We start from the raw sequence: 22,762 nt of genomic DNA on the forward strand, positions 1-22,762 counted from the left end.
CAATTGGAAAATTCACAAGTATTTCGAATGCAATGCTTCCCACGTTTTCGCTCATTTCACGGTTCCGTTGGAGACGTTCTTTACCTCCTGACACAAAAAAGGGAACGCAGTCGGTAGGACTTTTCGTATTTTCTTACTTCTCAGGGAGTTGCCTACTGTGTTCCTCTTACGGCAAGCACTAGACAACCTGAACAGTTACAGGACAGAGTCATTTTTGTTCTCGGCTGTACTTACATCATCACAGACTCGGAGCAATTCCATTGGCATCAGCTTCAAAACAAACACTTGCCGAAACCCGGGATCGAACCAGGGACCTTTAGATCTTCAGTCTAACGCTCTCCCAACTGAGCTATTTCGGCTCACACCTATGTCTGCACAATTGCGCGTCTTCGTTAAACTTCTGAATCGCCGCCAATTTCACAGTCATCTTCGTCTGATAAGACACAGGGAGGCTGGAAGGCGAGCAGCAGATGCAGTGAAGTACCACACACATTTCTTCTGATTCCATCATCGTAAGAAGCAAACATGTCGACTCGATTCATGTAATATCGACTTCGCTGGCGCTAGAAAACCTTTGCTATATCGATGCCACGTGCAACTCGTGTGCAGAGAACGAGACACAAGAAGGAGTGAGTCTCTCCACTATGTGAGAGCCAGTATCTAGCAGAAACACACGCTAAAACATTTGACTTGCGTTAGCTCATAAATTGCTACACGTCACCGTCTGCAAGCTAAAATGGACACATCTGCACTGCCCAGAGAGGCGACACTTGCACTGACACTTGGTGGACGGCAGTGAGACGAGGAGATGAGCTGTGGCTTCTGGGAGCGACTGTAGCGCTGCACCAAAGAACACTGCACATTGCTGGAGACCCACGTGTTTAGTAGAGACGCAACTGCTAGGATGCAGCTGAACGTCCATCTTCTGAGAGCGAGAAAATTTTCGCAGTCGGCAGGACTCGAAGCTACGCTCCCAGAGGGAATCTGATTTCAAGTCAGACGCCTTAACCACTCGGCCACGACTGCCGGTGGCAATAGCGTCTTCCGACAAGTGAAAGTCCAACTTTAGAAGCAATCCAATGGCAGAAAGCTGCGTGGCCTAACTCTTTTCTGTAGTGTTTCCATTGCCAGCACATTAGCCGTTACGAAATTGTATTAATTTTCGCCTAGACATGGCCTTGAACCCAACACCCTTTGGTTGAAAATCAAACGCTCTACCGACTGAGCTATCGTACAGCTGCGTTGCGTGCGAGTGATTCGCATGACGTAATTACTGGCTTGTGGCTCCAATGGCGACTTCACCGACTTCCCACTGACGCACCGCTGACGCTAGTTTACTGTCGTCTTAAGTGGTCGACATACTTGCAAGTAGCTGCGACATCTTAAGAAAAGAAACGCTGCACCATTGCTTTTGCCGCACTCGAATGACTGAATTGCGATTCTTAAAAAAGAGAGAAATGAATGTTTGCTCTGTCCAACGCTTCCAAGCACGTCTGTGTACTCACGAACTCGGCGTCGACGCGAGAAAATGACGGCAGCGCACTCGTGGGCCTGCGACGGCTTTCTGCAGTCCCAGCGTCAGTGAGAGGTGAACCGGTAGCCACAGAAAGCAGCGGCCGCCGCGACACTCAGTACTGTAAAACGGAAATTTTCGTCTTGTTGAGGATGGCGTCACGTGTGTGAAAATATTTGCTCCTCTTTATGCAAAATCGCACGCAGCCGGTAGGATTCGAACCTACGCTCCCACAGGGAATCTGATTTCGAGTCAGACGCCTTAACTACTCGGCCACGACTGCCGTAGTTCGGGACTTTCTCCCGAAACATGCAACTGATACGGTTTAAAGCACTGTGGCGTCAGAAAACGGCGTAGCTGCATTCTTTTCCGTAGTGTTTCCACCGCTACCAGAGGAATCGCTACCAAAGTATTAAAATCTCCGCCCGAACAGGGACTTGAACCCTGGACCCTTAGGTTAAAAGCCTAATGCTCTACCGACTGAGCTATCCGGGCTCACATGACGTTAGAGATCGTCCCACGATGCACAGCTATACATTGACTCATGTCCTTCACAGTTGTGCTATCGCTGCATCGAGCTGTTACTAATTAAACGTCGCCTGAATGCTGTCTACAAACGTGTCGCGCTAAGCTCGTAGCAGACTATCTAAGAATGCTGACACACGATGCAAAAACAAACCGCAGCAGTCGTTAGGTCTCATACGTTGGAGTAGAGGAGTTACGTGTTTTGTCGACACTCACTGGGCAATTGGAAAATTCACAAGTATTTCGAATGCAATGCTTCCCACGTTTTCGCTCATTTCACGGTTCCGTTGGAGACGTTCTTTACCTCCTGACACAAAAAAGGGAACGCAGTCGGTAGGACTTTTCGTATTTTCTTACTTCTCAGGGAGTTGCCTACTGTGTTCCTCTTACGGCAAGCACTAGACAACCTGAACAGTTACAGGACAGAGTCATTTTTGTTCTCGGCTGTACTTACATCATCACAGACTCGGAGCAATTCCATTGGCATCAGCTTCAAAACAAACACTTGCCGAAACCCGGGATCGAACCAGGGACCTTTAGATCTTCAGTCTAACGCTCTCCCAACTGAGCTATTTCGGCTCACACCTATGTCTGCACAATTGCGCGTCTTCGTTAAACTTCTGAATCGCCGCCAATTTCACAGTCATCTTCGTCTGATAAGACACAGGGAGGCTGGAAGGCGAGCAGCAGATGCAGTGAAGTACCACACACATTTCTTCTGATTCCATCATCGTAAGAAGCAAACATGTCGACTCGATTCATGTAATATCGACTTCGCTGGCGCTAGAAAACCTTTGCTATATCGATGCCACGTGCAACTCGTGTGCAGAGAACGAGACACAAGAAGGAGTGAGTCTCTCCACTATGTGAGAGCCAGTATCTAGCAGAAACACACGCTAAAACATTTGACTTGCGTTAGCTCATAAATTGCTACACGTCACCGTCTGCAAGCTAAAATGGACACATCTGCACTGCCCAGAGAGGCGACACTTGCACTGACACTTGGTGGACGGCAGTGAGACGAGGAGATGAGCTGTGGCTTCTGGGAGCGACTGTAGCGCTGCACCAAAGAACACTGCACATTGCTGGAGACCCACGTGTTTAGTAGAGACGCAACTGCTAGGATGCAGCTGAACGTCCATCTTCTGAGAGCGAGAAAATTTTCGCAGTCGGCAGGACTCGAAGCTACGCTCCCAGAGGGAATCTGATTTCAAGTCAGACGCCTTAACCACTCGGCCACGACTGCCGGTGGCAATAGCGTCTTCCGACAAGTGAAAGTCCAACTTTAGAAGCAATCCAATGGCAGAAAGCTGCGTGGCCTAACTCTTTTCTGTAGTGTTTCCATTGCCAGCACATTAGCCGTTACGAAATTGTATTAATTTTCGCCTAGACATGGCCTTGAACCCAACACCCTTTGGTTGAAAATCAAACGCTCTACCGACTGAGCTATCGTACAGCTGCGTTGCGTGCGAGTGATTCGCATGACGTAATTACTGGCTTGTGGCTCCAATGGCGACTTCACCGACTTCCCACTGACGCACCGCTGACGCTAGTTTACTGTCGTCTTAAGTGGTCGACATACTTGCAAGTAGCTGCGACATCTTAAGAAAAGAAACGCTGCACCATTGCTTTTGCCGCACTCGAATGACTGAATTGCGATTCTTAAAAAAGAGAGAAATGAATGTTTGCTCTGTCCAACGCTTCCAAGCACGTCTGTGTACTCACGAACTCGGCGTCGACGCGAGAAAATGACGGCAGCGCACTCGTGGGCCTGCGACGGCTTTCTGCAGTCCCAGCGTCAGTGAGAGGTGAACCGGTAGCCACAGAAAGCAGCGGCCGCCGCGACACTCAGTACTGTAAAACGGAAATTTTCGTCTTGTTGAGGATGGCGTCACGTGTGTGAAAATATTTGCTCCTCTTTATGCAAAATCGCACGCAGCCGGTAGGATTCGAACCTACGCTCCCACAGGGAATCTGATTTCGAGTCAGACGCCTTAACTACTCGGCCACGACTGCCGTAGTTCGGGACTTTCTCCCGAAACATGCAACTGATACGGTTTAAAGCACTGTGGCGTCAGAAAACGGCGTAGCTGCATTCTTTTCCGTAGTGTTTCCACCGCTACCAGAGGAATCGCTACCAAAGTATTAAAATCTCCGCCCGAACAGGGACTTGAACCCTGGACCCTTAGATTAAAAGCCTAATGCTCTACCGACTGAGCTATCCGGGCTCACATGACGTTAGAGATCGTCCCACGATGCACAGCTATACATTGACTCATGTCCTTCACAGTTGTGCTATCGCTGCATCGAGCTGTTACTAATTAAACGTCGCCTGAATGCTGTCTACAAACGTGTCGCGCTAAGCTCGTAGCAGACTATCTAAGAATGCTGACACACGATGCAAAAACAAACCGCAGCAGTCGTTAGGTCTCATACGTTGGAGTAGAGGAGTTACGTGTTTTGTCGACACTCACTGGGCAATTGGAAAATTCACAAGTATTTCGAATGCAATGCTTCCCACGTTTTCGCTCATTTCACGGTTCCGTTGGAGACGTTCTTTACCTCCTGACACAAAAAAGGGAACGCAGTCGGTAGGACTTTTCGTATTTTCTTACTTCTCAGGGAGTTGCCTACTGTGTTCCTCTTACGGCAAGCACTAGACAACCTGAACAGTTACAGGACAGAGTCATTTTTGTTCTCGGCTGTACTTACATCATCACAGACTCGGAGCAATTCCATTGGCATCAGCTTCAAAACAAACACTTGCCGAAACCCGGGATCGAACCAGGGACCTTTAGATCTTCAGTCTAACGCTCTCCCAACTGAGCTATTTCGGCTCACACCTATGTCTGCACAATTGCGCGTCTTCGTTAAACTTCTGAATCGCCGCCAATTTCACAGTCATCTTCGTCTGATAAGACACAGGGAGGCTGGAAGGCGAGCAGCAGATGCAGTGAAGTACCACACACATTTCTTCTGATTCCATCATCGTAAGAAGCAAACATGTCGACTCGATTCATGTAATATCGACTTCGCTGGCGCTAGAAAACCTTTGCTATATCGATGCCACGTGCAACTCGTGTGCAGAGAACGAGACACAAGAAGGAGTGAGTCTCTCCACTATGTGAGAGCCAGTATCTAGCAGAAACACACGCTAAAACATTTGACTTGCGTTAGCTCATAAATTGCTACACGTCACCGTCTGCAAGCTAAAATGGACACATCTGCACTGCCCAGAGAGGCGACACTTGCACTGACACTTGGTGGACGGCAGTGAGACGAGGAGATGAGCTGTGGCTTCTGGGAGCGACTGTAGCGCTGCACCAAAGAACACTGCACATTGCTGGAGACCCACGTGTTTAGTAGAGACGCAACTGCTAGGATGCAGCTGAACGTCCATCTTCTGAGAGCGAGAAAATTTTCGCAGTCGGCAGGACTCGAAGCTACGCTCCCAGAGGGAATCTGATTTCAAGTCAGACGCCTTAACCACTCGGCCACGACTGCCGGTGGCAATAGCGTCTTCCGACAAGTGAAAGTCCAACTTTAGAAGCAATCCAATGGCAGAAAGCTGCGTGGCCTAACTCTTTTCTGTAGTGTTTCCATTGCCAGCACATTAGCCGTTACGAAATTGTATTAATTTTCGCCTAGACATGGCCTTGAACCCAACACCCTTTGGTTGAAAATCAAACGCTCTACCGACTGAGCTATCGTACAGCTGCGTTGCGTGCGAGTGATTCGCATGACGTAATTACTGGCTTGTGGCTCCAATGGCGACTTCACCGACTTCCCACTGACGCACCGCTGACGCTAGTTTACTGTCGTCTTAAGTGGTCGACATACTTGCAAGTAGCTGCGACATCTTAAGAAAAGAAACGCTGCACCATTGCTTTTGCCGCACTCGAATGACTGAATTGCGATTCTTAAAAAAGAGAGAAATGAATGTTTGCTCTGTCCAACGCTTCCAAGCACGTCTGTGTACTCACGAACTCGGCGTCGACGCGAGAAAATGACGGCAGCGCACTCGTGGGCCTGCGACGGCTTTCTGCAGTCCCAGCGTCAGTGAGAGGTGAACCGGTAGCCACAGAAAGCAGCGGCCGCCGCGACACTCAGTACTGTAAAACGGAAATTTTCGTCTTGTTGAGGATGGCGTCACGTGTGTGAAAATATTTGCTCCTCTTTATGCAAAATCGCACGCAGCCGGTAGGATTCGAACCTACGCTCCCACAGGGAATCTGATTTCGAGTCAGACGCCTTAACTACTCGGCCACGACTGCCGTAGTTCGGGACTTTCTCCCGAAACATGCAACTGATACGGTTTAAAGCACTGTGGCGTCAGAAAACGGCGTAGCTGCATTCTTTTCCGTAGTGTTTCCACCGCTACCAGAGGAATCGCTACCAAAGTATTAAAATCTCCGCCCGAACAGGGACTTGAACCCTGGACCCTTAGATTAAAAGCCTAATGCTCTACCGACTGAGCTATCCGGGCTCACATGACGTTAGAGATCGTCCCACGATGCACAGCTATACATTGACTCATGTCCTTCACAGTTGTGCTATCGCTGCATCGAGCTGTTACTAATTAAACGTCGCCTGAATGCTGTCTACAAACGTGTCGCGCTAAGCTCGTAGCAGACTATCTAAGAATGCTGACACACGATGCAAAAACAAACCGCAGCAGTCGTTAGGTCTCATACGTTGGAGTAGAGGAGTTACGTGTTTTGTCGACACTCACTGGGCAATTGGAAAATTCACAAGTATTTCGAATGCAATGCTTCCCACGTTTTCGCTCATTTCACGGTTCCGTTGGAGACGTTCTTTACCTCCTGACACAAAAAAGGGAACGCAGTCGGTAGGACTTTTCGTATTTTCTTACTTCTCAGGGAGTTGCCTACTGTGTTCCTCTTACGGCAAGCACTAGACAACCTGAACAGTTACAGGACAGAGTCATTTTTGTTCTCGGCTGTACTTACATCATCACAGACTCGGAGCAATTCCATTGGCATCAGCTTCAAAACAAACACTTGCCGAAACCCGGGATCGAACCAGGGACCTTTAGATCTTCAGTCTAACGCTCTCCCAACTGAGCTATTTCGGCTCACACCTATGTCTGCACAATTGCGCGTCTTCGTTAAACTTCTGAATCGCCGCCAATTTCACAGTCATCTTCGTCTGATAAGACACAGGGAGGCTGGAAGGCGAGCAGCAGATGCAGTGAAGTACCACACACATTTCTTCTGATTCCATCATCGTAAGAAGCAAACATGTCGACTCGATTCATGTAATATCGACTTCGCTGGCGCTAGAAAACCTTTGCTATATCGATGCCACGTGCAACTCGTGTGCAGAGAACGAGACACAAGAAGGAGTGAGTCTCTCCACTATGTGAGAGCCAGTATCTAGCAGAAACACACGCTAAAACATTTGACTTGCGTTAGCTCATAAATTGCTACACGTCACCGTCTGCAAGCTAAAATGGACACATCTGCACTGCCCAGAGAGGCGACACTTGCACTGACACTTGGTGGACGGCAGTGAGACGAGGAGATGAGCTGTGGCTTCTGGGAGCGACTGTAGCGCTGCACCAAAGAACACTGCACATTGCTGGAGACCCACGTGTTTAGTAGAGACGCAACTGCTAGGATGCAGCTGAACGTCCATCTTCTGAGAGCGAGAAAATTTTCGCAGTCGGCAGGACTCGAAGCTACGCTCCCAGAGGAAATCTGATTTCAAGTCAGACGCCTTAACCACTCGGCCACGACTGCCGGTGGCAATAGCGTCTTCCGACAAGTGAAAGTCCAACTTTAGAAGCAATCCAATGGCAGAAAGCTGCGTGGCCTAACTCTTTTCTGTAGTGTTTCCATTGCCAGCACATTAGCCGTTACGAAATTGTATTAATTTTCGCCTAGACATGGCCTTGAACCCAACACCCTTTGGTTGAAAATCAAACGCTCTACCGACTGAGCTATCGTACAGCTGCGTTGCGTGCGAGTGATTCGCATGACGTAATTACTGGCTTGTGGCTCCAATGGCGACTTCACCGACTTCCCACTGACGCACCGCTGACGCTAGTTTACTGTCGTCTTAAGTGGTCGACATACTTGCAAGTAGCTGCGACATCTTAAGAAAAGAAACGCTGCACCATTGCTTTTGCCGCACTCGAATGACTGAATTGCGATTCTTAAAAAAGAGAGAAATGAATGTTTGCTCTGTCCAACGCTTCCAAGCACGTCTGTGTACTCACGAACTCGGCGTCGACGCGAGAAAATGACGGCAGCGCACTCGTGGGCCTGCGACGGCTTTCTGCAGTCCCAGCGTCAGTGAGAGGTGAACCGGTAGCCACAGAAAGCAGCGGCCGCCGCGACACTCAGTACTGTAAAACGGAAATTTTCGTCTTGTTGAGGATGGCGTCACGTGTGTGAAAATATTTGCTCCTCTTTATGCAAAATCGCACGCAGCCGGTAGGATTCGAACCTACGCTCCCACAGGGAATCTGATTTCGAGTCAGACGCCTTAACTACTCGGCCACGACTGCCGTAGTTCGGGACTTTCTCCCGAAACATGCAACTGATACGGTTTAAAGCACTGTGGCGTCAGAAAACGGCGTAGCTGCATTCTTTTCCGTAGTGTTTCCACCGCTACCAGAGGAATCGCTACCAAAGTATTAAAATCTCCGCCCGAACAGGGACTTGAACCCTGGACCCTTAGATTAAAAGCCTAATGCTCTACCGACTGAGCTATCCGGGCTCACATGACGTTAGAGATCGTCCCACGATGCACAGCTATACATTGACTCATGTCCTTCACAGTTGTGCTATCGCTGCATCGAGCTGTTACTAATTAAACGTCGCCTGAATGCTGTCTACAAACGTGTCGCGCTAAGCTCGTAGCAGACTATCTAAGAATGCTGACACACGATGCAAAAACAAACCGCAGCAGTCGTTAGGTCTCATACGTTGGAGTAGAGGAGTTACGTGTTTTGTCGACACTCACTGGGCAATTGGAAAATTCACAAGTATTTCGAATGCAATGCTTCCCACGTTTTCGCTCATTTCACGGTTCCGTTGGAGACGTTCTTTACCTCCTGACACAAAAAAGGGAACGCAGTCGGTAGGACTTTTCGTATTTTCTTACTTCTCAGGGAGTTGCCTACTGTGTTCCTCTTACGGCAAGCACTAGACAACCTGAACAGTTACAGGACAGAGTCATTTTTGTTCTCGGCTGTACTTACATCATCACAGACTCGGAGCAAACACTAGATCGCGTGTTAAAACAAACAACTTGCCGAAACCCGGGATCGAACCAGGGACCTTTAGATCTTCAGTCTAACGCCTCTCCCAACTGAGCTATTTCGGCTCACACCTATGTCTGCACAATTGCGCGTCTTCGTTAAACTTCTGAATCGCCGCCAATTTCACAGTCATCTTCGTCTGATAAGACACAGGGAGGCTGGAAGGCGAGCAGCAGATGCAGTGAAGTACCACACACATTTCTTCTGATTCCATCATCGTAAGAAGCAAACATGTCGACTCGATTCATGTAATATCGACTTCGCTGGCGCTAGAAAACCTTTGCTATATCGATGCCACGTGCAACTCGTGTGCAGAGAACGAGACACAAGAAGGAGTGAGTCTCTCCACTATGTGAGAGCCAGTATCTAGCAGAAACACACGCTAAAACATTTGACTTGCGTTAGCTCATAAATTGCTACACGTCACCGTCTGCAAGCTAAAATGGACACATCTGCACTGCCCAGAGAGGCGACACTTGCACTGACACTTGGTGGACGGCAGTGAGACGAGGAGATGAGCTGTGGCTTCTGGGAGCGACTGTAGCGCTGCACCAAAGAACACTGCACATTGCTGGAGACCCACGTGTTTAGTAGAGACGCAACTGCTAGGATGCAGCTGAACGTCCATCTTCTGAGAGCGAGAAAATTTTCGCAGTCGGCAGGACTCGAAGCTACGCTCCCAGAGGGAATCTGATTTCAAGTCAGACGCCTTAACCACTCGGCCACGACTGCCGGTGGCAATAGCGTCTTCCGACAAGTGAAAGTCCAACTTTAGAAGCAATCCAATGGCAGAAAGCTGCGTGGCCTAACTCTTTTCTGTAGTGTTTCCATTGCCAGCACATTAGCCGTTACGAAATTGTATTAATTTTCGCCTAGACATGGCCTTGAACCCAACACCCTTTGGTTGAAAATCAAACGCTCTACCGACTGAGCTATCGTACAGCTGCGTTGCGTGCGAGTGATTCGCATGACGTAATTACTGGCTTGTGGCTCCAATGGCGACTTCACCGACTTCCCACTGACGCACCGCTGACGCTAGTTTACTGTCGTCTTAAGTGGTCGACATACTTGCAAGTAGCTGCGACATCTTAAGAAAAGAAACGCTGCACCATTGCTTTTGCCGCACTCGAATGACTGAATTGCGATTCTTAAAAAAGAGAGAAATGAATGTTTGCTCTGTCCAACGCTTCCAAGCACGTCTGTGTACTCACGAACTCGGCGTCGACGCGAGAAAATGACGGCAGCGCACTCGTGGGCCTGCGACGGCTTTCTGCAGTCCCAGCGTCAGTGAGAGGTGAACCGGTAGCCACAGAAAGCAGCGGCCGCCGCGACACTCAGTACTGTAAAACGGAAATTTTCGTCTTGTTGAGGATGGCGTCACGTGTGTGAAAATATTTGCTCCTCTTTATGCAAAATCGCACGCAGCCGGTAGGATTCGAACCTACGCTCCCACAGGGAATCTGATTTCGAGTCAGACGCCTTAACTACTCGGCCACGACTGCCGTAGTTCGGGACTTTCTCCCGAAACATGCAACTGATACGGTTTAAAGCACTGTGGCGTCAGAAAACGGCGTAGCTGCATTCTTTTCCGTAGTGTTTCCACCGCTACCAGAGGAATCGCTACCAAAGTATTAAAATCTCCGCCCGAACAGGGACTTGAACCCTGGACCCTTAGATTAAAAGCCTAATGCTCTACCGACTGAGCTATCCGGGCTCACATGACGTTAGAGATCGTCCCACGATGCACAGCTATACATTGACTCATGTCCTTCACAGTTGTGCTATCGCTGCATCGAGCTGTTACTAATTAAACGTCGCCTGAATGCTGTCTACAAACGTGTCGCGCTAAGCTCGTAGCAGACTATCTAAGAATGCTGACACACGATGCAAAAACAAACCGCAGCAGTCGTTAGGTCTCATACGTTGGAGTAGAGGAGTTACGTGTTTTGTCGACACTCACTGGGCAATTGGAAAATTCACAAGTATTTCGAATGCAATGCTTCCCACGTTTTCGCTCATTTCACGGTTCCGTTGGAGACGTTCTTTACCTCCTGACACAAAAAAGGGAACGCAGTCGGTAGGACTTTTCGTATTTTCTTACTTCTCAGGGAGTTGCCTACTGTGTTCCTCTTACGGCAAGCACTAGACAACCTGAACAGTTACAGGACAGAGTCATTTTTGTTCTCGGCTGTACTTACATCATCACAGACTCGGAGCAATTCCATTGGCATCAGCTTCAAAACAAACACTTGCCGAAACCCGGGATCGAACCAGGGACCTTTAGATCTTCAGTCTAACGCTCTCCCAACTGAGCTATTTCGGCTCACACCTATGTCTGCACAATTGCGCGTCTTCGTTAAACTTCTGAATCGCCGCCAATTTCACAGTCATCTTCGTCTGATAAGACACAGGGAGGCTGGAAGGCGAGCAGCAGATGCAGTGAAGTACCACACACATTTCTTCTGATTCCATCATCGTAAGAAGCAAACATGTCGACTCGATTCATGTAATATCGACTTCGCTGGCGCTAGAAAACCTTTGCTATATCGATGCCACGTGCAACTCGTGTGCAGAGAACGAGACACAAGAAGGAGTGAGTCTCTCCACTATGTGAGAGCCAGTATCTAGCAGAAACACACGCTAAAACATTTGACTTGCGTTAGCTCATAAATTGCTACACGTCACCGTCTGCAAGCTAAAATGGACACATCTGCACTGCCCAGAGAGGCGACACTTGCACTGACACTTGGTGGACGGCAGTGAGACGAGGAGATGAGCTGTGGCTTCTGGGAGCGACTGTAGCGCTGCACCAAAGAACACTGCACATTGCTGGAGACCCACGTGTTTAGTAGAGACGCAACTGCTAGGATGCAGCTGAACGTCCATCTTCTGAGAGCGAGAAAATTTTCGCAGTCGGCAGGACTCGAAGCTACGCTCCCAGAGGGAATCTGATTTCAAGTCAGACGCCTTAACCACTCGGCCACGACTGCCGGTGGCAATAGCGTCTTCCGACAAGTGAAAGTCCAACTTTAGAAGCAATCCAATGGCAGAAAGCTGCGTGGCCTAACTCTTTTCTGTAGTGTTTCCATTGCCAGCACATTAGCCGTTACGAAATTGTATTAATTTTCGCCTAGACATGGCCTTGAACCCAACACCCTTTGGTTGAAAATCAAACGCTCTACCGACTGAGCTATCGTACAGCTGCGTTGCGTGCGAGTGATTCGCATGACGTAATTACTGGCTTGTGGCTCCAATGGCGACTTCACCGACTTCCCACTGACGCACCGCTGACGCTAGTTTACTGTCGTCTTAAGTGGTCGACATACTTGCAAGTAGCTGCGACATCTTAAGAAAAGAAACGCTGCACCATTGCTTTTGCCGCACTCGAATGACTGAATTGCGATTCTTAAAAAAGAGAGAAATGAATGTTTGCTCTGTCCAACGCTTCCAAGCACGTCTGTGTACTCACGAACTCGGCGTCGACGCGAGAAAATGACGGCAGCGCACTCGTGGGCCTGCGACGGCTTTCTGCAGTCCCAGCGTCAGTGAGAGGTGAACCGGTAGCCACAGAAAGCAGCGGCCGCCGCGACACTCAGTACTGTAAAACGGAAATTTTCGTCTTGTTGAGGATGGCGTCACGTGTGTGAAAATATTTGCTCCTCTTTATGCAAAATCGCACGCAGCCGGTAGGATTCGAACCTACGCTCCCACAGGGAATCTGATTTCGAGTCAGACGCCTTAACTACTCGGCCACGACTGCCGTAGTTCGGGACTTTCTCCCGAAACATGCAACTGATACGGTTTAAAGCACTGTGGCGTCAGAAAACGGCGTAGCTGCATTCTTTTCCGTAGTGTTTCCACCGCTACCAGAGGAATCGCTACCAAAGTATTAAAATCTCCGCCCGAACAGGGACTTGAACCCTGGACCCTTAGATTAAAAGCCTAATGCTCTACCGACTGAGCTATCCGGGCTCACATGACGTTAGAGATCGTCCCACGATGCACAGCTATACATTGACTCATGTCCTTCACAGTTGTGCTATCGCTGCATCGAGCTGTTACTAATTAAACGTCGCCTGAATGCTGTCTACAAACGTGTCGCGCTAAGCTCGTAGCAGACTATCTAAGAATGCTGACACACGATGCAAAAACAAACCGCAGCAGTCGTTAGGTCTCATACGTTGGAGTAGAGGAGTTACGTGTTTTGTCGACACTCACTGGGCAATTGGAAAATTCACAAGTATTTCGAATGCAATGCTTCCCACGTTTTCGCTCATTTCACGGTTCCGTTGGAGACGTTCTTTACCTCCTGACACAAAAAAGGGAACGCAGTCGGTAGGACTTTTCGTATTTTCTTACTTCTCAGGGAGTTGCCTACTGTGTTCCTCTTACGGCAAGCACTAGACAACCTGAACAGTTACAGGACAGAGTCATTTTTGTTCTCGGCTGTACTTACATCATCACAGACTCGGAGCAATTCCATTGGCATCAGCTTCAAAACAAACACTTGCCGAAACCCGGGATCGAACCAGGGACCTTTAGATCTTCAGTCTAACGCTCTCCCAACTGAGCTATTTCGGCTCACACCTATGTCTGCACAATTGCGCGTCTTCGTTAAACTTCTGAATCGCCGCCAATTTCACAGTCATCTTCGTCTGATAAGACACAGGGAGGCTGGAAGGCGAGCAGCAGATGCAGTGAAGTACCACACACATTTCTTCTGATTCCATCATCGTAAGAAGCAAACATGTCGACTCGATTCATGTAATATCGACTTCGCTGGCGCTAGAAAACCTTTGCTATATCGATGCCACGTGCAACTCGTGTGCAGAGAACGAGACACAAGAAGGAGTGAGTCTCTCCACTATGTGAGAGCCAGTATCTAGCAGAAACACACGCTAAAACATTTGACTTGCGTTAGCTCATAAATTGCTACACGTCACCGTCTGCAAGCTAAAATGGACACATCTGCACTGCCCAGAGAGGCGACACTTGCACTGACACTTGGTGGACGGCAGTGAGACGAGGAGATGAGCTGTGGCTTCTGGGAGCGACTGTAGCGCTGCACCAAAGAACACTGCACATTGCTGGAGACCCACGTGTTTAGTAGAGACGCAACTGCTAGGATGCAGCTGAACGTCCATCTTCTGAGAGCGAGAAAATTTTCGCAGTCGGCAGGACTCGAAGCTACGCTCCCAGAGGGAATCTGATTTCAAGTCAGACGCCTTAACCACTCGGCCACGACTGCCGGTGGCAATAGCGTCTTCCGACAAGTGAAAGTCCAACTTTAGAAGCAATCCAATGGCAGAAAGCTGCGTGGCCTAACTCTTTTCTGTAGTGTTTCCATTGCCAGCACATTAGCCGTTACGAAATTGTATTAATTTTCGCCTAGACATGGCCTTGAACCCAACACCCTTTGGTTGAAAATCAAACGCTCTACCGACTGAGCTATCGTACAGCTGCGTTGCGTGCGAGTGATTCGCATGACGTAATTACTGGCTTGTGGCTCCAATGGCGACTTCACCGACTTCCCACTGACGCACCGCTGACGCTAGTTTACTGTCGTCTTAAGTGGTCGACATACTTGCAAGTAGCTGCGACATCTTAAGAAAAGAAACGCTGCACCATTGCTTTTGCCGCACTCGAATGACTGAATTGCGATTCTTAAAAAAGAGAGAAATGAATGTTTGCTCTGTCCAACGCTTCCAAGCACGTCTGTGTACTCACGAACTCGGCGTCGACGCGAGAAAATGACGGCAGCGCACTCGTGGGCCTGCGACGGCTTTCTGCAGTCCCAGCGTCAGTGAGAGGTGAACCGGTAGCCACAGAAAGCAGCGGCCGCCGCGACACTCAGTACTGTAAAACGGAAATTTTCGTCTTGTTGAGGATGGCGTCACGTGTGTGAAAATATTTGCTCCTCTTTATGCAAAATCGCACGCAGCCGGTAGGATTCGAACCTACGCTCCCACAGAGAATCTGATTTCGAGTCAGACGCCTTAACTACTCGGCCACGACTGCCGTAGTTCGGGACTTTCTCCCGAAACATGCAACTGATACGGTTTAAAGCACTGTGGCGTCAGAAAACGGCGTAGCTGCATTCTTTTCCGTAGTGTTTCCACCGCTACCAGAGGAATCGCTACCAAAGTATTAAAATCTCCGCCCGAACAGGGACTTGAACCCTGGACCCTTAGATTAAAAGCCTAATGCTCTACCGACTGAGCTATCCGGGCTCACATGACGTTAGAGATCGTCCCACGATGCACAGCTATACATTGACTCATGTCCTTCACAGTTGTGCTATCGCTGCATCGAGCTGTTACTAATTAAACGTCGCCTGAATGCTGTCTACAAACGTGTCGCGCTAAGCTCGTAGCAGACTATCTAAGAATGCTGACACACGATGCAAAAACAAACCGCAGCAGTCGTTAGGTCTCATACGTTGGAGTAGAGGAGTTACGTGTTTTGTCGACACTCACTGGGCAATTGGAAAATTCACAAGTATTTCGAATGCAATGCTTCCCACGTTTTCGCTCATTTCACGGTTCCGTTGGAGACGTTCTTTACCTCCTGACACAAAAAAGGGAACGCAGTCGGTAGGACTTTTCGTATTTTCTTACTTCTCAGGGAGTTGCCTACTGTGTTCCTCTTACGGCAAGCACTAGACAACCTGAACAGTTACAGGACAGAGTCATTTTTGTTCTCGGCTGTACTTACATCATCACAGACTCGGAGCAATTCCATTGGCATCAGCTTCAAAACAAACACTTGCCGAAACCCGGGATCGAACCAGGGACCTTTAGATCTTCAGTCTAACGCTCTCCCAACTGAGCTATTTCGGCTCACACCTATGTCTGCACAATTGCGCGTCTTCGTTAAACTTCTGAATCGCCGCCAATTTCACAGTCATCTTCGTCTGATAAGACACAGGGAGGCTGGAAGGCGAGCAGCAGATGCAGTGAAGTACCACACACATTTCTTCTGATTCCATCATCGTAAGAAGCAAACATGTCGACTCGATTCATGTAATATCGACTTCGCTGGCGCTAGAAAACCTTTGCTATATCGATGCCACGTGCAACTCGTGTGCAGAGAACGAGACACAAGAAGGAGTGAGTCTCTCCACTATGTGAGAGCCAGTATCTAGCAGAAACACACGCTAAAACATTTGACTTGCGTTAGCTCATAAATTGCTACACGTCACCGTCTGCAAGCTAAAATGGACACATCTGCACTGCCCAGAGAGGCGACACTTGCACTGACACTTGGTGGACGGCAGTGAGACGAGGAGATGAGCTGTGGCTTCTGGGAGCGACTGTAGCGCTGCACCAAAGAACACTGCACATTGCTGGAGACCCACGTGTTTAGTAGAGACGCAACTGCTAGGATGCAGCTGAACGTCCATCTTCTGAGAGCGAGAAAATTTTCGCAGTCGGCAGGACTCGAAGCTACGCTCCCAGAGGGAATCTGATTTCAAGTCAGACGCCTTAACCACTCGGCCACGACTGCCGGTGGCAATAGCGTCTTCCGACAAGTGAAAGTCCAACTTTAGAAGCAATCCAATGGCAGAAAGCTGCGTGGCCTAACTCTTTTCTGTAGTGTTTCCATTGCCAGCACATTAGCCGTTACGAAATTGTATTAATTTTCGCCTAGACATGGCCTTGAACCCAACACCCTTTGGTTGAAAATCAAACGCTCTACCGACTGAGCTATCGTACAGCTGCGTTGCGTGCGAGTGATTCGCATGACGTAATTACTGGCTTGTGGCTCCAATGGCGACTTCACCGACTTCCCACTGACGCACCGCTGACGCTAGTTTACTGTCGTCTTAAGTGGTCGACATACTTGCAAGTAGCTGCGACATCTTAAGAAAAGAAACGCTGCACCATTGCTTTTGCCGCACTCGAATGACTGAATTGCGATTCTTAAAAAAGAGAGAAATGAATGTTTGCTCTGTCCAACGCTTCCAAGCACGTCTGTGTACTCACGAACTCGGCGTCGACGCGAGAAAATGACGGCAGCGCACTCGTGGGCCTGCGACGGCTTTCTGCAGTCCCAGCGTCAGTGAGAGGTGAACCGGTAGCCACAGAAAGCAGCGGCCGCCGCGACACTCAGTACTGTAAAACGGAAATTTTCGTCTTGTTGAGGATGGCGTCACGTGTGTGAAAATATTTGCTCCTCTTTATGCAAAATCGCACGCAGCCGGTAGGATTCGAACCTACGCTCCCACAGAGAATCTGATTTCGAGTCAGACGCCTTAACTACTCGGCCACGACTGCCGTAGTTCGGGACTTTCTCCCGAAACATGCAACTGATACGGTTTAAAGCACTGTGGCGTCAGAAAACGGCGTAGCTGCATTCTTTTCCGTAGTGTTTCCACCGCTACCAGAGGAATCGCTACCAAAGTATTAAAATCTCCGCCCGAACAGGGACTTGAACCCTGGACCCTTAGATTAAAAGCCTAATGCTCTACCGACTGAGCTATCCGGGCTCACATGACGTTAGAGATCGTCCCACGATGCACAGCTATACATTGACTCATGTCCTTCACAGTTGTGCTATCGCTGCATCGAGCTGTTACTAATTAAACGTCGCCTGAATGCTGTCTACAAACGTGTCGCGCTAAGCTCGTAGCAGACTATCTAAGAATGCTGACACACGATGCAAAAACAAACCGCAGCAGTCGTTAGGTCTCATACGTTGGAGTAGAGGAGTTACGTGTTTTGTCGACACTCACTGGGCAATTGGAAAATTCACAAGTATTTCGAATGCAATGCTTCCCACGTTTTCGCTCATTTCACGGTTCCGTTGGAGACGTTCTTTACCTCCTGACACAAAAAAGGGAACGCAGTCGGTAGGACTTTTCGTATTTTCTTACTTCTCAGGGAGTTGCCTACTGTGTTCCTCTTACGGCAAGCACTAGACAACCTGAACAGTTACAGGACAGAGTCATTTTTGTTCTCGGCTGTACTTACATCATCACAGACTCGGAGCAATTCCATTGGCATCAGCTTCAAAACAAACACTTGCCGAAACCCGGGATCGAACCAGGGACCTTTAGATCTTCAGTCTAACGCTCTCCCAACTGAGCTATTTCGGCTCACACCTATGTCTGCACAATTGCGCGTCTTCGTTAAACTTCTGAATCGCCGCCAATTTCACAGTCATCTTCGTCTGATAAGACACAGGGAGGCTGGAAGGCGAGCAGCAGATGCAGTGAAGTACCACACACATTTCTTCTGATTCCATCATCGTAAGAAGCAAACATGTCGACTCGATTCATGTAATATCGACTTCGCTGGCGCTAGAAAACCTTTGCTATATCGATGCCACGTGCAACTCGTGTGCAGAGAACGAGACACAAGAAGGAGTGAGTCTCTCCACTATGTGAGAGCCAGTATCTAGCAGAAACACACGCTAAAACATTTGACTTGCGTTAGCTCATAAATTGCTACACGTCACCGTCTGCAAGCTAAAATGGACACATCTGCACTGCCCAGAGAGGCGACACTTGCACTGACACTTGGTGGACGGCAGTGAGACGAGGAGATGAGCTGTGGCTTCTGGGAGCGACTGTAGCGCTGCACCAAAGAACACTGCACATTGCTGGAGACCCACGTGTTTAGTAGAGACGCAACTGCTAGGATGCAGCTGAACGTCCATCTTCTGAGAGCGAGAAAATTTTCGCAGTCGGCAGGACTCGAAGCTACGCTCCCAGAGGGAATCTGATTTCAAGTCAGACGCCTTAACCACTCGGCCACGACTGCCGGTGGCAATAGCGTCTTCCGACAAGTGAAAGTCCAACTTTAGAAGCAATCCAATGGCAGAAAGCTGCGTGGCCTAACTCTTTTCTGTAGTGTTTCCATTGCCAGCACATTAGCCGTTACGAAATTGTATTAATTTTCGCCTAGACATGGCCTTGAACCCAACACCCTTTGGTTGAAAATCAAACGCTCTACCGACTGAGCTATCGTACAGCTGCGTTGCGTGCGAGTGATTCGCATGACGTAATTACTGGCTTGTGGCTCCAATGGCGACTTCACCGACTTCCCACTGACGCACCGCTGACGCTAGTTTACTGTCGTCTTAAGTGGTCGACATACTTGCAAGTAGCTGCGACATCTTAAGAAAAGAAACGCTGCACCATTGCTTTTGCCGCACTCGAATGACTGAATTGCGATTCTTAAAAAAGAGAGAAATGAATGTTTGCTCTGTCCAACGCTTCCAAGCACGTCTGTGTACTCACGAACTCGGCGTCGACGCGAGAAAATGACGGCAGCGCACTCGTGGGCCTGCGACGGCTTTCTGCAGTCCCAGCGTCAGTGAGAGGTGAACCGGTAGCCACAGAAAGCAGCGGCCGCCGCGACACTCAGTACTGTAAAACGGAAATTTTCGTCTTGTTGAGGATGGCGTCACGTGTGTGAAAATATTTGCTCCTCTTTATGCAAAATCGCACGCAGCCGGTAGGATTCGAACCTACGCTCCCACAGGGAATCTGATTTCGAGTCAGACGCCTTAACTACTCGGCCACGACTGCCGTAGTTCGGGACTTTCTCCCGAAACATGCAACTGATACGGTTTAAAGCACTGTGGCGTCAGAAAACGGCGTAGCTGCATTCTTTTCCGTAGTGTTTCCACCGCTACCAGAGGAATCGCTACCAAAGTATTAAAATCTCCGCCCGAACAGGGACTTGAACCCTGGACCCTTAGATTAAAAGCCTAATGCTCTACCGACTGAGCTATCCGGGCTCACATGACGTTAGAGATCGTCCCACGATGCACAGCTATACATTGACTCATGTCCTTCACAGTTGTGCTATCGCTGCATCGAGCTGTTACTAATTAAACGTCGCCTGAATGCTGTCTACAAACGTGTCGCGCTAAGCTCGTAGCAGACTATCTAAGAATGCTGACACACGATGCAAAAACAAACCGCAGCAGTCGTTAGGTCTCATACGTTGGAGTAGAGGAGTTACGTGTTTTGTCGACACTCACTGGGCAATTGGAAAATTCACAAGTATTTCGAATGCAATGCTTCCCACGTTTTCGCTCATTTCACGGTTCCGTTGGAGACGTTCTTTACCTCCTGACACAAAAAAGGGAACGCAGTCGGTAGGACTTTTCGTATTTTCTTACTTCTCAGGGAGTTGCCTACTGTGTTCCTCTTACGGCAAGCACTAGACAACCTGAACAGTTACAGGACAGAGTCATTTTTGTTCTCGGCTGTACTTACATCATCACAGACTCGGAGCAATTCCATTGGCATCAGCTTCAAAACAAACACTTGCCGAAACCCGGGATCGAACCAGGGACCTTTAGATCTTCAGTCTAACGCTCTCCCAACTGAGCTATTTCGGCTCACACCTATGTCTGCACAATTGCGCGTCTTCGTTAAACTTCTGAATCGCCGCCAATTTCACAGTCATCTTCGTCTGATAAGACACAGGGAGGCTGGAAGGCGAGCAGCAGATGCAGTGAAGTACCACACACATTTCTTCTGATTCCATCATCGTAAGAAGCAAACATGTCGACTCGATTCATGTAATATCGACTTCGCTGGCGCTAGAAAACCTTTGCTATATCGATGCCACGTGCAACTCGTGTGCAGAGAACGAGACACAAGAAGGAGTGAGTCTCTCCACTATGTGAGAGCCAGTATCTAGCAGAAACACACGCTAAAACATTTGACTTGCGTTAGCTCATAAATTGCTACACGTCACCGTCTGCAAGCTAAAATGGACACATCTGCACTGCCCAGAGAGGCGACACTTGCACTGACACTTGGTGGACGGCAGTGAGACGAGGAGATGAGCTGTGGCTTCTGGGAGCGACTGTAGCGCTGCACCAAAGAACACTGCACATTGCTGGAGACCCACGTGTTTAGTAGAGACGCAACTGCTAGGATGCAGCTGAACGTCCATCTTCTGAGAGCGAGAAAATTTTCGCAGTCGGCAGGACTCGAAGCTACGCTCCCAGAGGGAATCTGATTTCAAGTCAGACGCCTTAACCACTCGGCCACGACTGCCGGTGGCAATAGCGTCTTCCGACAAGTGAAAGTCCAACTTTAGAAGCAATCCAATGGCAGAAAGCTGCGTGGCCTAACTCTTTTCTGTAGTGTTTCCATTGCCAGCACATTAGCCGTTACGAAATTGTATTAATTTTCGCCTAGACATGGCCTTGAACCCAACACCCTTTGGTTGAAAATCAAACGCTCTACCGACTGAGCTATCGTACAGCTGCGTTGCGTGCGAGTGATTCGCATGACGTAATTACTGGCTTGTGGCTCCAATGGCGACTTCACCGACTTCCCACTGACGCACCGCTGACGCTAGTTTACTGTCGTCTTAAGTGGTCGACATACTTGCAAGTAGCTGCGACATCTTAAGAAAAGAAACGCTGCACCATTGCTTTTGCCGCACTCGAATGACTGAATTGCGATTCTTAAAAAAGAGAGAAATGAATGTTTGCTCTGTCCAACGCTTCCAAGCACGTCTGTGTACTCACGAACTCGGCGTCGACGCGAGAAAATGACGGCAGCGCACTCGTGGGCCTGCGACGGCTTTCTGCAGTCCCAGCGTCAGTGAGAGGTGAACCGGTAGCCACAGAAAGCAGCGGCCGCCGCGACACTCAGTACTGTAAAACGGAAATTTTCGTCTTGTTGAGGATGGCGTCACGTGTGTGAAAATATTTGCTCCTCTTTATGCAAAATCGCACGCAGCCGGTAGGATTCGAACCTACGCTCCCACAGGGAATCTGATTTCGAGTCAGACGCCTTAACTACTCGGCCACGACTGCCGTAGTTCGGGACTTTCTCCCGAAACATGCAACTGATACGGTTTAAAGCACTGTGGCGTCAGAAAACGGCGTAGCTGCATTCTTTTCCGTAGTGTTTCCACCGCTACCAGAGGAATCGCTACCAAAGTATTAAAATCTCCGCCCGAACAGGGACTTGAACCCTGGACCCTTAGGTTAAAAGCCTAATGCTCTACCGACTGAGCTATCCGGGCTCACATGACGTTAGAGATCGTCCCACGATGCACAGCTATACATTGACTCATGTCCTTCACAGTTGTGCTATCGCTGCATCGAGCTGTTACTAATTAAACGTCGCCTGAATGCTGTCTACAAACGTGTCGCGCTAAGCTCGTAGCAGACTATCTAAGAATGCTGACACACGATGCAAAAACAAACCGCAGCAGTCGTTAGGTCTCATACGTTGGAGTAGAGGAGTTACGTGTTTTGTCGACACTCACTGGGCAATTGGAAAATTCACAAGTATTTCGAATGCAATGCTTCCCACGTTTTCGCTCATTTCACGGTTCCGTTGGAGACGTTCTTTACCTCCTGACACAAAAAAGGGAACGCAGTCGGTAGGACTTTTCGTATTTTCTTACTTCTCAGGGAGTTGCCTACTGTGTTCCTCTTACGGCAAGCACTAG

General features: G+C 48.9%; 40 non-coding genes across 40 annotated transcripts; all 40 read right to left on the reverse strand.

Moving 5' to 3' along the window:
* Positions 1-286: 286 nt before the first annotated feature.
* Positions 287-359, reverse strand: Trnaf-gaa (transfer RNA phenylalanine (anticodon GAA)). Its single transcript has one exon. It is a non-coding gene; the product is annotated as a tRNA-Phe (tRNA).
* A 585-nt stretch (positions 360-944) lies between these two features.
* Positions 945-1,026, reverse strand: Trnas-uga (transfer RNA serine (anticodon UGA)). Its single transcript has one exon. It is a non-coding gene; the product is annotated as a tRNA-Ser (tRNA).
* Positions 1,027-1,714: 688 nt separating this feature from the next.
* Trnas-cga (transfer RNA serine (anticodon CGA)) lies at positions 1,715-1,796 on the reverse strand. Its single transcript has one exon. It is a non-coding gene; the product is annotated as a tRNA-Ser (tRNA).
* Positions 1,797-1,935: 139 nt separating this feature from the next.
* On the reverse strand, positions 1,936-2,008 carry Trnak-uuu (transfer RNA lysine (anticodon UUU)). The gene has a single exon. It is a non-coding gene; the product is annotated as a tRNA-Lys (tRNA).
* Positions 2,009-2,544: 536 nt separating this feature from the next.
* Trnaf-gaa (transfer RNA phenylalanine (anticodon GAA)) lies at positions 2,545-2,617 on the reverse strand. Its single transcript has one exon. It is a non-coding gene; the product is annotated as a tRNA-Phe (tRNA).
* A 585-nt stretch (positions 2,618-3,202) lies between these two features.
* On the reverse strand, positions 3,203-3,284 carry Trnas-uga (transfer RNA serine (anticodon UGA)). Its single transcript has one exon. It is a non-coding gene; the product is annotated as a tRNA-Ser (tRNA).
* A 688-nt stretch (positions 3,285-3,972) lies between these two features.
* Positions 3,973-4,054, reverse strand: Trnas-cga (transfer RNA serine (anticodon CGA)). The gene has a single exon. It is a non-coding gene; the product is annotated as a tRNA-Ser (tRNA).
* Positions 4,055-4,193: 139 nt separating this feature from the next.
* Positions 4,194-4,266, reverse strand: Trnak-uuu (transfer RNA lysine (anticodon UUU)). The gene has a single exon. It is a non-coding gene; the product is annotated as a tRNA-Lys (tRNA).
* A 536-nt stretch (positions 4,267-4,802) lies between these two features.
* Positions 4,803-4,875, reverse strand: Trnaf-gaa (transfer RNA phenylalanine (anticodon GAA)). The gene has a single exon. It is a non-coding gene; the product is annotated as a tRNA-Phe (tRNA).
* A 585-nt stretch (positions 4,876-5,460) lies between these two features.
* Trnas-uga (transfer RNA serine (anticodon UGA)) lies at positions 5,461-5,542 on the reverse strand. Its single transcript has one exon. It is a non-coding gene; the product is annotated as a tRNA-Ser (tRNA).
* Positions 5,543-6,230: 688 nt separating this feature from the next.
* Trnas-cga (transfer RNA serine (anticodon CGA)) lies at positions 6,231-6,312 on the reverse strand. Its single transcript has one exon. It is a non-coding gene; the product is annotated as a tRNA-Ser (tRNA).
* A 139-nt stretch (positions 6,313-6,451) lies between these two features.
* On the reverse strand, positions 6,452-6,524 carry Trnak-uuu (transfer RNA lysine (anticodon UUU)). Its single transcript has one exon. It is a non-coding gene; the product is annotated as a tRNA-Lys (tRNA).
* Positions 6,525-7,060: 536 nt separating this feature from the next.
* Trnaf-gaa (transfer RNA phenylalanine (anticodon GAA)) lies at positions 7,061-7,133 on the reverse strand. Its single transcript has one exon. It is a non-coding gene; the product is annotated as a tRNA-Phe (tRNA).
* Positions 7,134-7,718: 585 nt separating this feature from the next.
* Positions 7,719-7,800, reverse strand: Trnas-uga (transfer RNA serine (anticodon UGA)). Its single transcript has one exon. It is a non-coding gene; the product is annotated as a tRNA-Ser (tRNA).
* Positions 7,801-8,488: 688 nt separating this feature from the next.
* Trnas-cga (transfer RNA serine (anticodon CGA)) lies at positions 8,489-8,570 on the reverse strand. Its single transcript has one exon. It is a non-coding gene; the product is annotated as a tRNA-Ser (tRNA).
* A 139-nt stretch (positions 8,571-8,709) lies between these two features.
* Positions 8,710-8,782, reverse strand: Trnak-uuu (transfer RNA lysine (anticodon UUU)). Its single transcript has one exon. It is a non-coding gene; the product is annotated as a tRNA-Lys (tRNA).
* Positions 8,783-9,317: 535 nt separating this feature from the next.
* Trnaf-gaa (transfer RNA phenylalanine (anticodon GAA)) lies at positions 9,318-9,391 on the reverse strand. The gene has a single exon. It is a non-coding gene; the product is annotated as a tRNA-Phe (tRNA).
* Positions 9,392-9,976: 585 nt separating this feature from the next.
* Positions 9,977-10,058, reverse strand: Trnas-uga (transfer RNA serine (anticodon UGA)). The gene has a single exon. It is a non-coding gene; the product is annotated as a tRNA-Ser (tRNA).
* Positions 10,059-10,746: 688 nt separating this feature from the next.
* Trnas-cga (transfer RNA serine (anticodon CGA)) lies at positions 10,747-10,828 on the reverse strand. The gene has a single exon. It is a non-coding gene; the product is annotated as a tRNA-Ser (tRNA).
* Positions 10,829-10,967: 139 nt separating this feature from the next.
* Positions 10,968-11,040, reverse strand: Trnak-uuu (transfer RNA lysine (anticodon UUU)). Its single transcript has one exon. It is a non-coding gene; the product is annotated as a tRNA-Lys (tRNA).
* A 536-nt stretch (positions 11,041-11,576) lies between these two features.
* On the reverse strand, positions 11,577-11,649 carry Trnaf-gaa (transfer RNA phenylalanine (anticodon GAA)). Its single transcript has one exon. It is a non-coding gene; the product is annotated as a tRNA-Phe (tRNA).
* A 585-nt stretch (positions 11,650-12,234) lies between these two features.
* Trnas-uga (transfer RNA serine (anticodon UGA)) lies at positions 12,235-12,316 on the reverse strand. The gene has a single exon. It is a non-coding gene; the product is annotated as a tRNA-Ser (tRNA).
* Positions 12,317-13,004: 688 nt separating this feature from the next.
* Positions 13,005-13,086, reverse strand: Trnas-cga (transfer RNA serine (anticodon CGA)). Its single transcript has one exon. It is a non-coding gene; the product is annotated as a tRNA-Ser (tRNA).
* A 139-nt stretch (positions 13,087-13,225) lies between these two features.
* Positions 13,226-13,298, reverse strand: Trnak-uuu (transfer RNA lysine (anticodon UUU)). The gene has a single exon. It is a non-coding gene; the product is annotated as a tRNA-Lys (tRNA).
* A 536-nt stretch (positions 13,299-13,834) lies between these two features.
* Trnaf-gaa (transfer RNA phenylalanine (anticodon GAA)) lies at positions 13,835-13,907 on the reverse strand. The gene has a single exon. It is a non-coding gene; the product is annotated as a tRNA-Phe (tRNA).
* Positions 13,908-14,492: 585 nt separating this feature from the next.
* Positions 14,493-14,574, reverse strand: Trnas-uga (transfer RNA serine (anticodon UGA)). Its single transcript has one exon. It is a non-coding gene; the product is annotated as a tRNA-Ser (tRNA).
* A 688-nt stretch (positions 14,575-15,262) lies between these two features.
* Trnas-cga (transfer RNA serine (anticodon CGA)) lies at positions 15,263-15,344 on the reverse strand. Its single transcript has one exon. It is a non-coding gene; the product is annotated as a tRNA-Ser (tRNA).
* Positions 15,345-15,483: 139 nt separating this feature from the next.
* Positions 15,484-15,556, reverse strand: Trnak-uuu (transfer RNA lysine (anticodon UUU)). The gene has a single exon. It is a non-coding gene; the product is annotated as a tRNA-Lys (tRNA).
* A 536-nt stretch (positions 15,557-16,092) lies between these two features.
* Positions 16,093-16,165, reverse strand: Trnaf-gaa (transfer RNA phenylalanine (anticodon GAA)). Its single transcript has one exon. It is a non-coding gene; the product is annotated as a tRNA-Phe (tRNA).
* Positions 16,166-16,750: 585 nt separating this feature from the next.
* Trnas-uga (transfer RNA serine (anticodon UGA)) lies at positions 16,751-16,832 on the reverse strand. Its single transcript has one exon. It is a non-coding gene; the product is annotated as a tRNA-Ser (tRNA).
* Positions 16,833-17,520: 688 nt separating this feature from the next.
* Positions 17,521-17,602, reverse strand: Trnas-cga (transfer RNA serine (anticodon CGA)). The gene has a single exon. It is a non-coding gene; the product is annotated as a tRNA-Ser (tRNA).
* A 139-nt stretch (positions 17,603-17,741) lies between these two features.
* Positions 17,742-17,814, reverse strand: Trnak-uuu (transfer RNA lysine (anticodon UUU)). The gene has a single exon. It is a non-coding gene; the product is annotated as a tRNA-Lys (tRNA).
* Positions 17,815-18,350: 536 nt separating this feature from the next.
* On the reverse strand, positions 18,351-18,423 carry Trnaf-gaa (transfer RNA phenylalanine (anticodon GAA)). The gene has a single exon. It is a non-coding gene; the product is annotated as a tRNA-Phe (tRNA).
* Positions 18,424-19,008: 585 nt separating this feature from the next.
* On the reverse strand, positions 19,009-19,090 carry Trnas-uga (transfer RNA serine (anticodon UGA)). The gene has a single exon. It is a non-coding gene; the product is annotated as a tRNA-Ser (tRNA).
* A 688-nt stretch (positions 19,091-19,778) lies between these two features.
* Positions 19,779-19,860, reverse strand: Trnas-cga (transfer RNA serine (anticodon CGA)). Its single transcript has one exon. It is a non-coding gene; the product is annotated as a tRNA-Ser (tRNA).
* Positions 19,861-19,999: 139 nt separating this feature from the next.
* On the reverse strand, positions 20,000-20,072 carry Trnak-uuu (transfer RNA lysine (anticodon UUU)). Its single transcript has one exon. It is a non-coding gene; the product is annotated as a tRNA-Lys (tRNA).
* A 536-nt stretch (positions 20,073-20,608) lies between these two features.
* On the reverse strand, positions 20,609-20,681 carry Trnaf-gaa (transfer RNA phenylalanine (anticodon GAA)). The gene has a single exon. It is a non-coding gene; the product is annotated as a tRNA-Phe (tRNA).
* Positions 20,682-21,266: 585 nt separating this feature from the next.
* On the reverse strand, positions 21,267-21,348 carry Trnas-uga (transfer RNA serine (anticodon UGA)). Its single transcript has one exon. It is a non-coding gene; the product is annotated as a tRNA-Ser (tRNA).
* Positions 21,349-22,036: 688 nt separating this feature from the next.
* On the reverse strand, positions 22,037-22,118 carry Trnas-cga (transfer RNA serine (anticodon CGA)). The gene has a single exon. It is a non-coding gene; the product is annotated as a tRNA-Ser (tRNA).
* A 139-nt stretch (positions 22,119-22,257) lies between these two features.
* Positions 22,258-22,330, reverse strand: Trnak-uuu (transfer RNA lysine (anticodon UUU)). The gene has a single exon. It is a non-coding gene; the product is annotated as a tRNA-Lys (tRNA).
* Between the last annotated feature and the right edge of the window lie 432 nt (positions 22,331-22,762).

The sequence above is a fragment of the Schistocerca gregaria genome, unplaced genomic scaffold (assembly GCF_023897955.1).
Source record: "Schistocerca gregaria isolate iqSchGreg1 unplaced genomic scaffold, iqSchGreg1.2 ptg000395l, whole genome shotgun sequence".
Classification (NCBI taxonomy): Eukaryota; Metazoa; Arthropoda; class Insecta; order Orthoptera; family Acrididae; genus Schistocerca; species Schistocerca gregaria.